Source organism: Sminthopsis crassicaudata, chromosome 4 (assembly GCF_048593235.1).
Source record: "Sminthopsis crassicaudata isolate SCR6 chromosome 4, ASM4859323v1, whole genome shotgun sequence".
In the NCBI taxonomy this organism is placed as follows: domain Eukaryota; kingdom Metazoa; phylum Chordata; class Mammalia; order Dasyuromorphia; family Dasyuridae; genus Sminthopsis; species Sminthopsis crassicaudata.
In genome coordinates, this window is record NC_133620.1 from 358,442,283 (window position 1) to 358,454,787 (window position 12,505).

A 12,505-nucleotide genomic window follows, 5' to 3' on the forward strand; every position below is an offset into this window, starting at 1 on the left:
ATTAAACCTATCTTAATTGAAGTAACATTGTTTGGTCAATAGGGGAAATCAGAACAGTCTTCTAAATGATCACACATGAGGAGTTTCTTAATAAAGAACAGATATTGCTGACTGACCTAATCCATAATGATCTGAGCAGAGATTGCCAGTTTTTTGTCTCTGTCTTTTTCAGAGCTGGGAAACAGGTGCAAAATTCTTATCTAAGATCATTCCCACCTTCACTGGCTCCTACTCACTATCTGTGTGGGAAAGTCTTCCAGCTTTTCATAAAGTGAAATATTCCTGGTGAACCCACCATCATCCACACAGAAGTGTAATCACTGTCTTTGAAATGGGATAAGCAAAGAAAGCAGATTTCATCCTATTAGGAAAATATACCTATTATGGCTTATATAAGTGAAAACAAACCAAGGAGCTCAAATGATCACTACCATTAAGAAATGAGACATGAATGTATTTGACTTATCAAACAAGAAATATCCTTGTATTATTAACAAGGAAGAAAATAAGCATTTATTAAACTCCTAGTTCACTTATGTAGTATAATGTACAGAGTCCTAGGCCTGAGGACATGAAGACTTGAGTTCAAATCTGATCTTAGACTCTCAATAGCTGTGTGACCCTGGGCATCACTTGACCCTGGTTGCCTTAGTTACCTCATCTGTGAAAATTAACTAAAGCAGGAAATGGCAAAACCACTCTAGTATTTTTGCCAACAAAATATGAAAAGAAGCCACAAAGAGTCAGATATGACTGAAGTGACTGAACAGCAACAAACTTAGTTGCTATTGGCCAGATCTTTTATAAACATTATCTTCTTTAATATTAACATTTATATAATGCATACCATTTTTCAGGCACTGTTCTACTGTTTTATAATTATCATGTCCTTTGATCCTTACATCAAGCTTAGGAAGTAGATGCTATTATTATTCCCATTTTACAGTTAAGGAAGCTGAGGCAGAAAGAGATCAAATAATTTGCTCAGGGTTACGTACCTAAGATGTGACTGAGCCTATCTATGAACTCAGATCTTCCTGATTATAAGCTTAGGCATCTATCCATTGACCATCTATCTGTCATAACTACTACAGATAAAAAACTTGTGATGGTGATCCACTCAGATGTGTCATTGATATTATTGCTACTATTACTATTGTTATTGATATTTTATTACTAATATATTGTGAATAATTACCCATTTCTTTCAATTTTGGGAAACAAGAATAAATCATGGAAAGTTCACTGGAATGGGAATCAAAATATTTGGATTTTCTAATTGATTTTACCTATCAATAAGAGATGGTATAGTATAACAGTAGATATAGGGAGCTGGGTGGTACGGTAAATAGAGTGCTGGCCTAGAATCAGGAAGATGCATCTTCCTGAATTCAAATCTGACCTCAGACACTTAGTAACTGTGTGACTCTGAGAAAGTTAAACACTATATTTGATTTGCCTTCCACATCTATAAAATAAGCTGGAAAAGGAAGTAGCAAACAACCCCGATATATTTGCCCAAAAAAACGTCCCCAAATGAGGGCTCACAAAGAATTGAAAACTGCTAAAATGACTGAACAAAAGCATGAGATAAAGAACTGTTGTCAAAGTTAGGAACATCTAGACACAGAGGTGTTAGAGTCAAGATGTTAGAGAATAGACAGGTCTTTGTCTAAGCTCTTCCTGGCTTCCCTCAGATTAACACTAGATCAAGCCTCTGGACTAGTTTTGAAGTGACAGAACCAACAAATATTTGTAGTGTAACCAATTTCCAGTAAAACAAATTGTGTAAGAACTTCAGGATAGGAGTGTTTCAATCAAGCAAGAGGGGGCAGGGAAAACTAGATCTTGCTAAAGACTAACAATAGATGATGAAGTAACAATATTAATGCTAAACACATACGCATCAACTTATATAGCATCCCAAGTTCCTAGAGAAGTTAAGAGAGCTGCAAAAAGGGATCTCACCCTTGCTCTATCAGAACTAGATAAATCAAATCAAAAAATAAACAAGAAAGAAGGTAAAGAGCTAAGTAGAATTTCAGAAAAGTTAGGTTGATAGACCTTTGAAGAAAATTGACAGACAGAAATATATATTTTTTTCTTAGTGGTACATGTAACCAACACAAAAAGTGACCACGTATTAGGGCATAAAAACCTCAAAATCAAGTGCAGAAAGGCAAAAATAGTACATGCATCTTTTTCAGATAAAAATACAATAAAAATTGCATTCAAAAAAGGGCCATAAAAATAGCCAAAAATTAATTGGAAGCATAATTTAAACCTTAAAAATGAGTGGGCAAAAGAACAAATCATATGGCTAGAATGGCAGGGAAAGATAATGTGCAATATTGGAGGAGATGTGGGAAAACTGGGACACTGATACATTGCTGGTGGAATTGTGAATAAATACAGCCATTCTGAAGAGCAATTTGGAACTATGCTAAAAAAGTTATCAAATTGTGCATTCCCTTTGACCCAGCAGTGTTACTACTGGGCTTATATCCCAAAGAGATCTTAAAGAAGGGAAAGGGACCTCTTTGTGCTAGAATGTCTGTGGCAGCCCGCTTTGTGGTGGCCAGAAACTGGAAACTAAGTGGATGCCCATCAATTGGAGAATGGCTGAATAAATTGTGGTATGTGAATATTATGGAATATTATTGTTCTGTAAGAAATGACCAACAGAATGATTTCAGAAGGGCCTGGAGAGATTTACATGAACTGATGATGAGTGAAATGAGCAGGACCAAGAGATCATTATATACTTCAACAACAATACTGTATGATGATTAATTCTGATGGATGTGGCCATTTTCTACAAGGAGGTGAACCAAATCAGTTCCAATAGAACAGTAATGAACTGAACCGGCTACACCCAGCGAAAGAATTCTGGGAGATGACTATGAACCACTACATAGAATTCCCAATCCTATTTTTGTCTGCCTACATTTTTTGATTTCCTTCACAGGCTAATTGTACACTATTTCAAAGTCCGATTCTTTTTGTACAGGAAAACAACTGTTTGCAAATGTATACATATATTGTATTTAATTTATGCTTTAACATATTTAACATATACTGGTCAACCTGCCATCTGGGAGGGAGAAGAGAAGGGGAAAAATAAGAACAAAAGGTTTGGCAATTGTCAGTGCTGTAAAATTACCCATGCATATATCTGATAAATAAAAACTATTTAAAAAAAGAACAAATCATAGATAAAATTGATAATTTCATCCCAGAGAATGACAATGATGAGACAATATTCCAAAATTTATGGAATATAGCCAAAGCAGTTCTTAGAAGTTGTTTTTTTTTTTTTTTGTAAATCTCTAGATACTTATTTATATAAAATAGTGAAAGAGAAGATAAATGAATTGGGCATGCAACTAAAAAAGCTAGAAAAAGGAAAAAAAATATTAAAATGCCCAATTAAATACCAAATTTGAAATTCTAAAAATAAAAGAGGTTAATAATTTTGAAAGTAAGAAAACTATTGAACAAATAAAGAAAACTAAAGAGTTTATTTTATGAAAAAATTAGATAAACCATTAGTTAACTTGATTAGATAAAGGAAAGAAGAAAATCAAATTGTTAGTATCAAAAAATGAAAAGGGTGAATTTTCATGAAAGAAGAAGAAATTAGAGCTATGATTAGGAGCTATTATAAATCTGATAATCTAAGTGAAATGGAAGAATACCTACAAAAATATAGATTTTCCAAATTAACAGAAAAGAAAATAAATTACTTAAATAGTCCCATTTTAGAAAAAGAAATTGAACAAACTATCAGCTTCTTAAGAAAAAAATATTGCAGGACCATATGAATTTACATGTGAATTCTACCAAATATTTACAGAACAATTAATTCCAATATTATGCAAACTATTTGGGAAAATGGAAAAAGGAGTCCTATCAAATTATTTTTTTCAATATAGTATTAGAAACATTAACTTTAGCAATAAGTCAAGAAAGGGAAACAAAGAATTAGGAGATAATGAGGAAACCAAACTCTTTGCAGATGATCTAATGATATACTTAGAGAACCCCAGAGAATCAGCTAAAACTACTAGAAACAATTCAGAACTTTAACAAAATTGCAGGAAACAAAATAAATCCACAGAAATCATCAACAATTCTATTATGGTACCAACAAAATTCAGCAGCAAGAGACACAAGGAGAAATGTCATTTAAAATTACTATAGATAATAATAAAAAAAAAAAAAAAAATGGAGAGCCTACTTGCCAGGACAGTCAGAAACAAAAAGAACACAATTACAAAACACTTCCCATACAAATAAAGCCAGATCTTATTAATTGGAAGAAGTACTCATGGGTAGGCTAAGCTGTTGTAATAAAAATGACAATACTGCCTAAATTAATCTACTTATTCAGTGACATACCAAATTCTCAAGAAATTATTTTACAGAGCTAGAAAAGATAATAACAAAGTTCTTCTGGAAGAACAAAAGGTCAAGAATTTCAAGGGAATTAATGAAAAAAAGGCAAATGAAGGTAGGCCTAGCTATACTAGGCCTAAAACTATATTGTAGTCATCAAAACCATTTGGTACTAGCTTAGAAATAGATAATTGATCAATGGAATAGGTTAAGATTTCCAAAACACAATAGTCAATTACTATAGTAATCTAGTGTTGATAAACCCAAAGATTATTGCTTCTGGGAGAAGAACTAACTATTTAACAAAAGTTGCTGGCAAAAATTGGAAATTAATAGGGTAGAAATTAGGCATTGACCCACACCTAATACCCTATACCAAGATAAGGTAGAAATGGGTTCATGATTTGACATAAAAAGTGTTACCATAAGAAAATTTGCAGAACAAAGGATAGTTTATCTCTAAGATCTGTGGAGAAGGAAGGAAGAAATTTGTGACCAGAGAAGAATTATTATACATTATGAAATGCAAAATGGATAATTTTGATTATATTAAGTTACAAATTTTTGTACAAATAAAATCAATTCAGAGAAGATTAGAAGGGAAGTAGTAAACTGGGGAAAAATGTATTTCCATGGTTTCTCATAAAGGCCTCATTTATAAATTATATAGAGTATTGATTTAAATGTAAAAGAATACAAGCCATTCTCCAGTTGATAAATGGTCAAAGGATATAAACATACCATTTTCAGATGAAAAAATTAAATACATTTCTAGTTATATGAAAAAATGTTCTAAATCACTATTGATCAGAAAAATGCAAATTAAGACAATGCTGAGGTGGTACTCATACCTCTCAAATTGGCTAAAATAACAGGAAAAGATAAAAATGCATGTTGAAGGACATGTGGAAAAACTGGTAGATTAATACATTGTTGATAGAGTTGTGAACTGATCCAACTATTCTGGAGAGCAATATGAAATTCTGCCCAAAGGCTTACCAAATTATTCATACTCTTTGATCCAGCAGTGTCTCTACTGGGTCTGTATCCTAAAGAAATCTTAAAAAGAGAAAAAACACCCACATGTGCAAACAATGTTTGTAGCAGCTGTTTTTATAGTAGCAAGGAACTGAAAACTGAGAGGATGTCCATCAATTGGAGGATGGCTAAATATGAAATAGAATATGAATGTTATGGAATATTATGGTAATATAAGACGCTATCAGCAGTATGGTCTTCAAAAGGCCTGGAGAGACTTATATCTATGCACTAAGTAAAGTGCATAGAACCATGATTATGTGATATGTCCTGCCCCATCTCTCAATAACTAGCTTTCTGACCTTGAGCAATATCTTTCTCTAAGCCCAAGTATTTCCTTTTTAAACTGAATGACCAGAACTTCAAGCATTTTTAACCTAGATTCCATGAACTTTAAAATAACTTTGTTTTTTAACATAATTGGCTTCCTTCAAAATCTTCTGTATTTTATTTTATGAACTTTAAAATATTCTGAGAAAAGATCCATAGACTTTTACTAGATTTTCAGAGAAGTCCAAGACACAGAGAAGTTTAAAAAATCCTCAGATGATGATCTCTAAGGAAGGCTTTTTCTAAGTTGACATTTTAGGACTCCCCCATGTAGCTTATAGCTTGTTCTATTTTAGGCCCATGCAGACTCACATTTGTAAGGGTTATATTGATCTGGCCACTTTGATAGTGACATTGACAGTGAGTTTAAAAATAGATTTGGACAATCATCTTTGACACAACAAGGATAACATATACAAAAGTTCCCAAAGCTTTTAATCACTGGAACAAGGATTTCCACTTTTCCTATTGACATTGTATGTTCAAATTGTACTTAAGAGGTGGAACTGACAGGTACACACAAAAGATCGATTAGCCCTTTTAAGAACTTGAAAATGCTGAGAATGAAAAATATTGAACTTTTACATAGGTTTGGGGGAAAAAACCAAAATATCTTTATGATATGTCAATACCTCCCTATTTATGAACAAATAAGGTTGCTTAGTTAAATGGAATTTTTTTGAGCTATAATTATATTATCAGCAAAAAAAAAAAAAAAAAAAAAAAAAAGAAATTTATTTTTTAAATAAGGAAGTATGATTTAATTCTACTCATTTTCTCAAAGCCTATTTCACAGTTTCTCTCTGCCCTTCTTTTGTGATAACAGTTTGCAAAATTTTTCAAACTGAAACAAACATGAACTTTGTGTGTGTCTAAGCAGAAATTATATCCTATCTTTATGTTCACTCCCTGCCTTTATTTATCATTCTTCTCCAACTTCAGTTTATTTGAGCTAATTCTTGATAATGATGGGGTGACCCTAACTGTAACCATTATTTTCCTTGAATTAATTTTTTTAGTCCAAAAATGGTATGTCTTAGATAATTTTTAACTATTTAATAGATTGAACAAGTTAGACCACAAAGCTTTGAAAAGGTTTATGATTACTTTTCTTGTAAGAGAAAAAAAAAATATAAATAACATCTCGGGAAATTCTAGCTTGCTTGCTTTTTTTTATTTTTGTATAGGTTTCCTCTGACCTATGCTTATCCCTGTCTAACAGCTCTCCAAATGACAGGAGCTCAAATTAAAAAGTAATTATGTAATACTTTACTGAATCTGAAGGTTCATAGAATACTCTTTGAACATGCAAACCACATGCTTCTGAGCTCTGTTCTCAGTGTAATTAAGGGGGGAATACACAAATACAGATGAAAAGAACATGGTCCTTGTTTTAAAAAAATGTTCAGGGTTGTAAATCTTAGAGACTAGACAAAAATGAAGGATTATAAATAACAACATAGCCTGGGGAAGAAATGCTATTGTATTCTTTTGTTATCTTGCCCCAAATTGCTCTCCCCTAGCCCAATGTCTATTGCCTTGGCTGTGGTCTTAACATTTTCATAAAAATACCGTAGATCTAAAAAAAAACTGACTTTTATTCCACTTCATTGTTAAATTATTTATATGGTTTAGTAATTTGTGCATGTAACATCTACATTCTCTCTATTATTCTTTCCACTCTAATATTATACTGTTTCTATGTTGCATGTAATGTAGTATGCTAACTACCAGGGCAAGAACAAACTTCAAAATTGCAATTACCTTATTTATTCCCTATTAGGGAAGGCGAAACATATTCAATTAAATATAATACAAATTAGAAAATTCCTAGAATATATAAGGAATACATTAAAGTGCCATGTGATTATACTGGGGAGAGATCACATTTAATTTGGAGCCAAGAGGAAGTAGAACTTAAATTGTTTTTGCTTTTATTAATGACACTGGCAGCACACCCATCCAAGAGTCCCCGTTCTTACCTCAGATCTTAATAACTTTATTAAGAAATCACTTCAAATCTCAATTTATATCCAAGGTATTTTTAACCTAGATTTTTTCCCCTCAAAAACAATGGTATTGTTTCTCTATCATATTAATAATATGGTAAGACTTTCTGAGCTACTGAAATCATACAGGCCACTAGACAAGAAAGAACAGAAAAAAAAATCAATTGTTTATGTTTATGTTTTGCTAAACTAGCAACAATGAACTAATTGGGCAGGGAAAGGATACAGTGGTACAGTGGATAGAATGTTGAGTCTGATTAGGAAGATTCATATCCTTGAGTTTAAATTTGGTCTCAAATACTTACTAGATATGTGATCCTGAGCAATTCAGTTAAACTTGTTAGTGCTATCTAGGGTGGTATGTGTGTGTGTGTGTGTGTGTGTGTGTGTGTGTGTGTGTGTGTTCCTGTGCTTCTGTGTTTCTGTTTCTGTTGTTTTGTTTCATTGCACAAAACAGTGGTACATTTTGTCAAAGACATTTTTGTCATCAATTGATATCATCATATTGAATTCCTTATATAAATTCATTTCAACCATAATGGCTTCTTAGTTGTTCAGTAATCTTTTTAGTAGGGTTATATTTAATTTCTAAAATTTTCATTTCATTTTATTTAATTTTGTTCTATACTTTGTCTAATTTTCCCTGGTTTAAATAAGTAGACCTGTATTTTTCTTATAAAAAGAGGTTGTTAAAATTATTTGTTTTTCATTTTTTGAAATTCTTTTGCATATTATTGGTATTATTTCTTTAAAATTTGATAGACTTTTCTCATAAATCTCTCTGGAATAGGGTTTTTCAATAAGTGGTAGCTATTTTTTTCTAATGTAATTTCCTTTTCTAAAATTAGATTGTTCACTATTTTCACTGATATTCTGTTGATTTGGCTCTGTTGTAATAATTCAGATACTACTCTATTTTACGTTATAAATTTTGATGGAACATAACAGCATATGATAACTTCTGGTTATTATTTTTACTTATTTTCTCTTAGGATTTCAGGATTTTCATTTCTAAATTTGTTAATTTGACTTTCCAACCCATTATTTGTAATAATAGTGTCAAAAAAAGATGAAAGTCAAACTTTGCCTACAGTATAAACACTGATTAGAAACATTAGAAAAATGTATAACTAAAGAAAACTTTAGAACCACATTTAATACAATGATACAGCAGAGAACTGAAGTTAAATTACATCACTTGCCTCCTTCTAAAAAGGTGGTAGACTTAAAATGTAGAATGTGAAAAGGATATGTAGACATGATGGCTTATATGAGAATAAGTTTGTTTGTTTGTTTTTTTTTGTTTTGTTTTGTTTTGTTTTGTTTTTCCCTCCCCTCCCCACTCCCAATTGATGTATATTTTCTGTGAAGTATTTTTGTTTGTTGTTTTGATTTGTTCTTCATTTTCAACTGGAAGAAAAATGGAATGAAGAGAAATATAATTTTTTAAATCCCTGTGGTTTATTTTGGTGAGAAATAATGTTTCACTAACCATAAACATAGACTCCAAAACAGTGTGATTTCAAGGAATTATTAAAGTTATCCCTTCCACATTGCAACTTTTCCTATTGCATTTTCAATATATCACAGGTCCACATAAGAAATTAAATGAAATTTTTGAAATTTTTGAGAAGTTGCAGACAATACACAAAGAGCAAGAAGCAACACAGAACCTTTGAAAAAAATACTTAACCCAAATTAAAAAAAAAGGATGCTGTAAATAACCCAATAAAAGAAAAAGAAAAACAAACAAACAAACAAACAAACAAATAAGACTTCTCTGATGCAAAGGGAGAACCAAAAAATTTTACACAATTTTTCAGAATGTGGAGGCACCATCTTAGTGCCTGCAAAGTGGAAGGAATAACTATGTCACATAACAGCTAAAGGACTGGACTTGCAATAATGAAGACCTGGATTCAAAATTTGCTCCTCACTTTTACAAGCTATTTGTCATTAACAAATATGAGCATGAGTTTCTCCTCTGTGAAATGCAACTAAGAATATCTGAAACATCTATTTGATAGGAATGTTATGAAGTTCAAATGATGTATCATTTAGTACTTGGAAATGTTTAAGGCTTGATATAAATATCATATGTTGGTATAAGGATAAAATTGTTCATTGAGAAATTAAACAACTAACTTCACCATTAACTCCAGAAATGTTTTGTAGCCCTAAACACTTCACAAACAACTTAATTTTCCTTTATAACATCTTAGTATAAAAGAATTATAGAAATATTGTGATTTAGAGGTAGAAGAAAAAGAGAAAATAAACAATAAAACCAATGTGACAAGGCTACTTAGTAGTGGAACTAGGAGCTAAATGACTTCTGATCTACCTTATAGATTCATTATGTCTTGATGGATAGGTAATTTGGTTAAGTTTTTGGAGAAATGATTCCAGTTGTCCCTTTCAGTAGTAGGATCCATTAATTGGTAAAGGTTTGTGAACAAACATTGCACAAACTCCTTCACTTCAAGCAATGTAATTAATCTATTAATCAAAATATATTTTTAAGCATCTCCTATGTACCAGACATTGTGCTGGATTCTGGAGATGGAAAAACCAAAATGTAATAATTATTTTCGTCAGAAAGGTTGCATTAATTGGAGGGAGACAACACACAATCCTATATATGCAAAATATAATCAAAGTACATATGAAGTCATTTTTGGGAGAAGGGCTACATAAGCAGAAAAGGTCATTAAAATCTCATGAAAAGATACTTGAGCTAAACTTTGACAGAACTAAAGGTTCAAAGAAAAGGTGAGGAATACATTTCAAACTTAGGTGAATAACCTGCCTGTTTAAAAGTACAGAGTTGGGTTTTGGGTGAGGGACAGAAAGGAGAACATGTTAAATTAAAGGACAAGGAGTATCTGAAGGCAAATCATGTATATTATAACTAGAAAGGCAAATTTGTTAAAGACTTAAAATATCAAAATTAAAAGTTTATACTTGATCCAAGATATACTCAGGAGGCTCTGTAATTGTCTTATATCATTTACATGTTCCTCTACTAGAAAAGAAATAATCTTTGGTTAGATCAGGAGTTTTTAATCCTAACTCAAACTTGAATGGAAAATAAAATTTCATCTTGATTTCTCCAATCTTCTAACTGAAATTTAGCATTTCATTTTATTCAGTTTTTTTTAAACCTTTACTCTAAGAATACTTCATCAGATTTTGAAAGTGATAAATAGAACAAATAAAAGATTATTAATACTTGTATTAGATGATTTAAGTTTGGGTGAACATATTCTTTGTTGTGTATGTATGCTTATGAGTATTGACAGAGAGCGGGTATAGCAAGAGGAAAAAGAAAGAAGAGAAGAGGAGGAAGGGTAGAAGGAAGAGATCTACTTTATCTTATTCATATGTAAAAATTCAATAAAGGATGAATCACTCCAAAGCCCATTACTGTATACCTAAATTTGCTTTCTCCTTAAACAGGTACAGCAAAGAAGTACTAATAAGCCTACATTTAATACATATTTTATGACATTTAGTTATAATGTATACTATTCATTATGAAAAAAATTATTAAACTTTGATAGCTAATTTTATGTCATTTTTTGCATGTTACAAATATATTAAATCACTAGCATGTACAGACCCTTTCTATCAACATTCATTTATTGTTAATGCTTTTCTAAACACTTAGAGAATAGCAGTAACCATGACAAACTGTAAATCATTTATGAGCTTTCCCACCATTGTCCATTTATCAAGTGCAACATTTATAGCAAAACACCATAAAACATTTTCTTAAAATCAGAGCTATATCTACTGCAAGAGCCCACTGTACTACTTGAAAAGCAGAGAATTCTGTTTGCATGTGTTTACATTATTATAGCCAGCTCTCATTAATTTAAAAGCTGAGCTATTTGACTATGGATTATTTAGGCCCTTAGTTTCATTATTTCCTATTTCTTTTTTTTAACAGATGATTGTCATCATGATAAGTGATCATAAGAATATCAATTTAGAGCTGAAAGGAGCCTTCAAGGTCATTGACTTCAACCTTCTCATTGTATAAAGGAGAAAACAGGCTTAGGAAGACTAAATAATTTGCCCTTTTCCACTCAAATCAAAAATGTCTGTTTTCTTAGATCACAGATTTAAAGTTGGAAGGGCTAATATCTAAAAGTAAAGGGCCTCCCAGGAAGGTTAAGTGACTTTGCCTTTATCACTCAAGAATAAATTATCATTGAACTACCTCCACATATCTACCAGATTGGCTAATATGACAGAAAAGGAAAATGGCAAATGTTGGAGGGGATGTGGAAAAATTAACACATTAATATATCATTGGTGAAGTTGTATAATGATTCAACCATTCTGGAAAGAAATTTGTAACTATGCCTAAAGGACCATAAAACTATGCATACTCTTTGACTAAGCAATACTATTACTAGAAAACAAAAAGGGAAAGGATCCAAATGCTGTACAAAAGCATTTATAGCAACTTTTTTCAAGGTAACAAAGAGGAGATGCCTATCAATTGGGAAAGGCTGTGCAAATTGTTTTAGGTGATTGTGTTAAAATACTATTGTGCAATAAGAAATGATGAGTAGGATGCATGAACTGATGCAATGTGAAATGAACATTTTAACAGTGTTTTAAGGTTCACAAAGTGTTTATATTTATTATCTCATTTCAGCCTACCACTCCTGATTACTGTATCATGAAACAGAAGATAGAGGAAATGAAATTCAAATTTG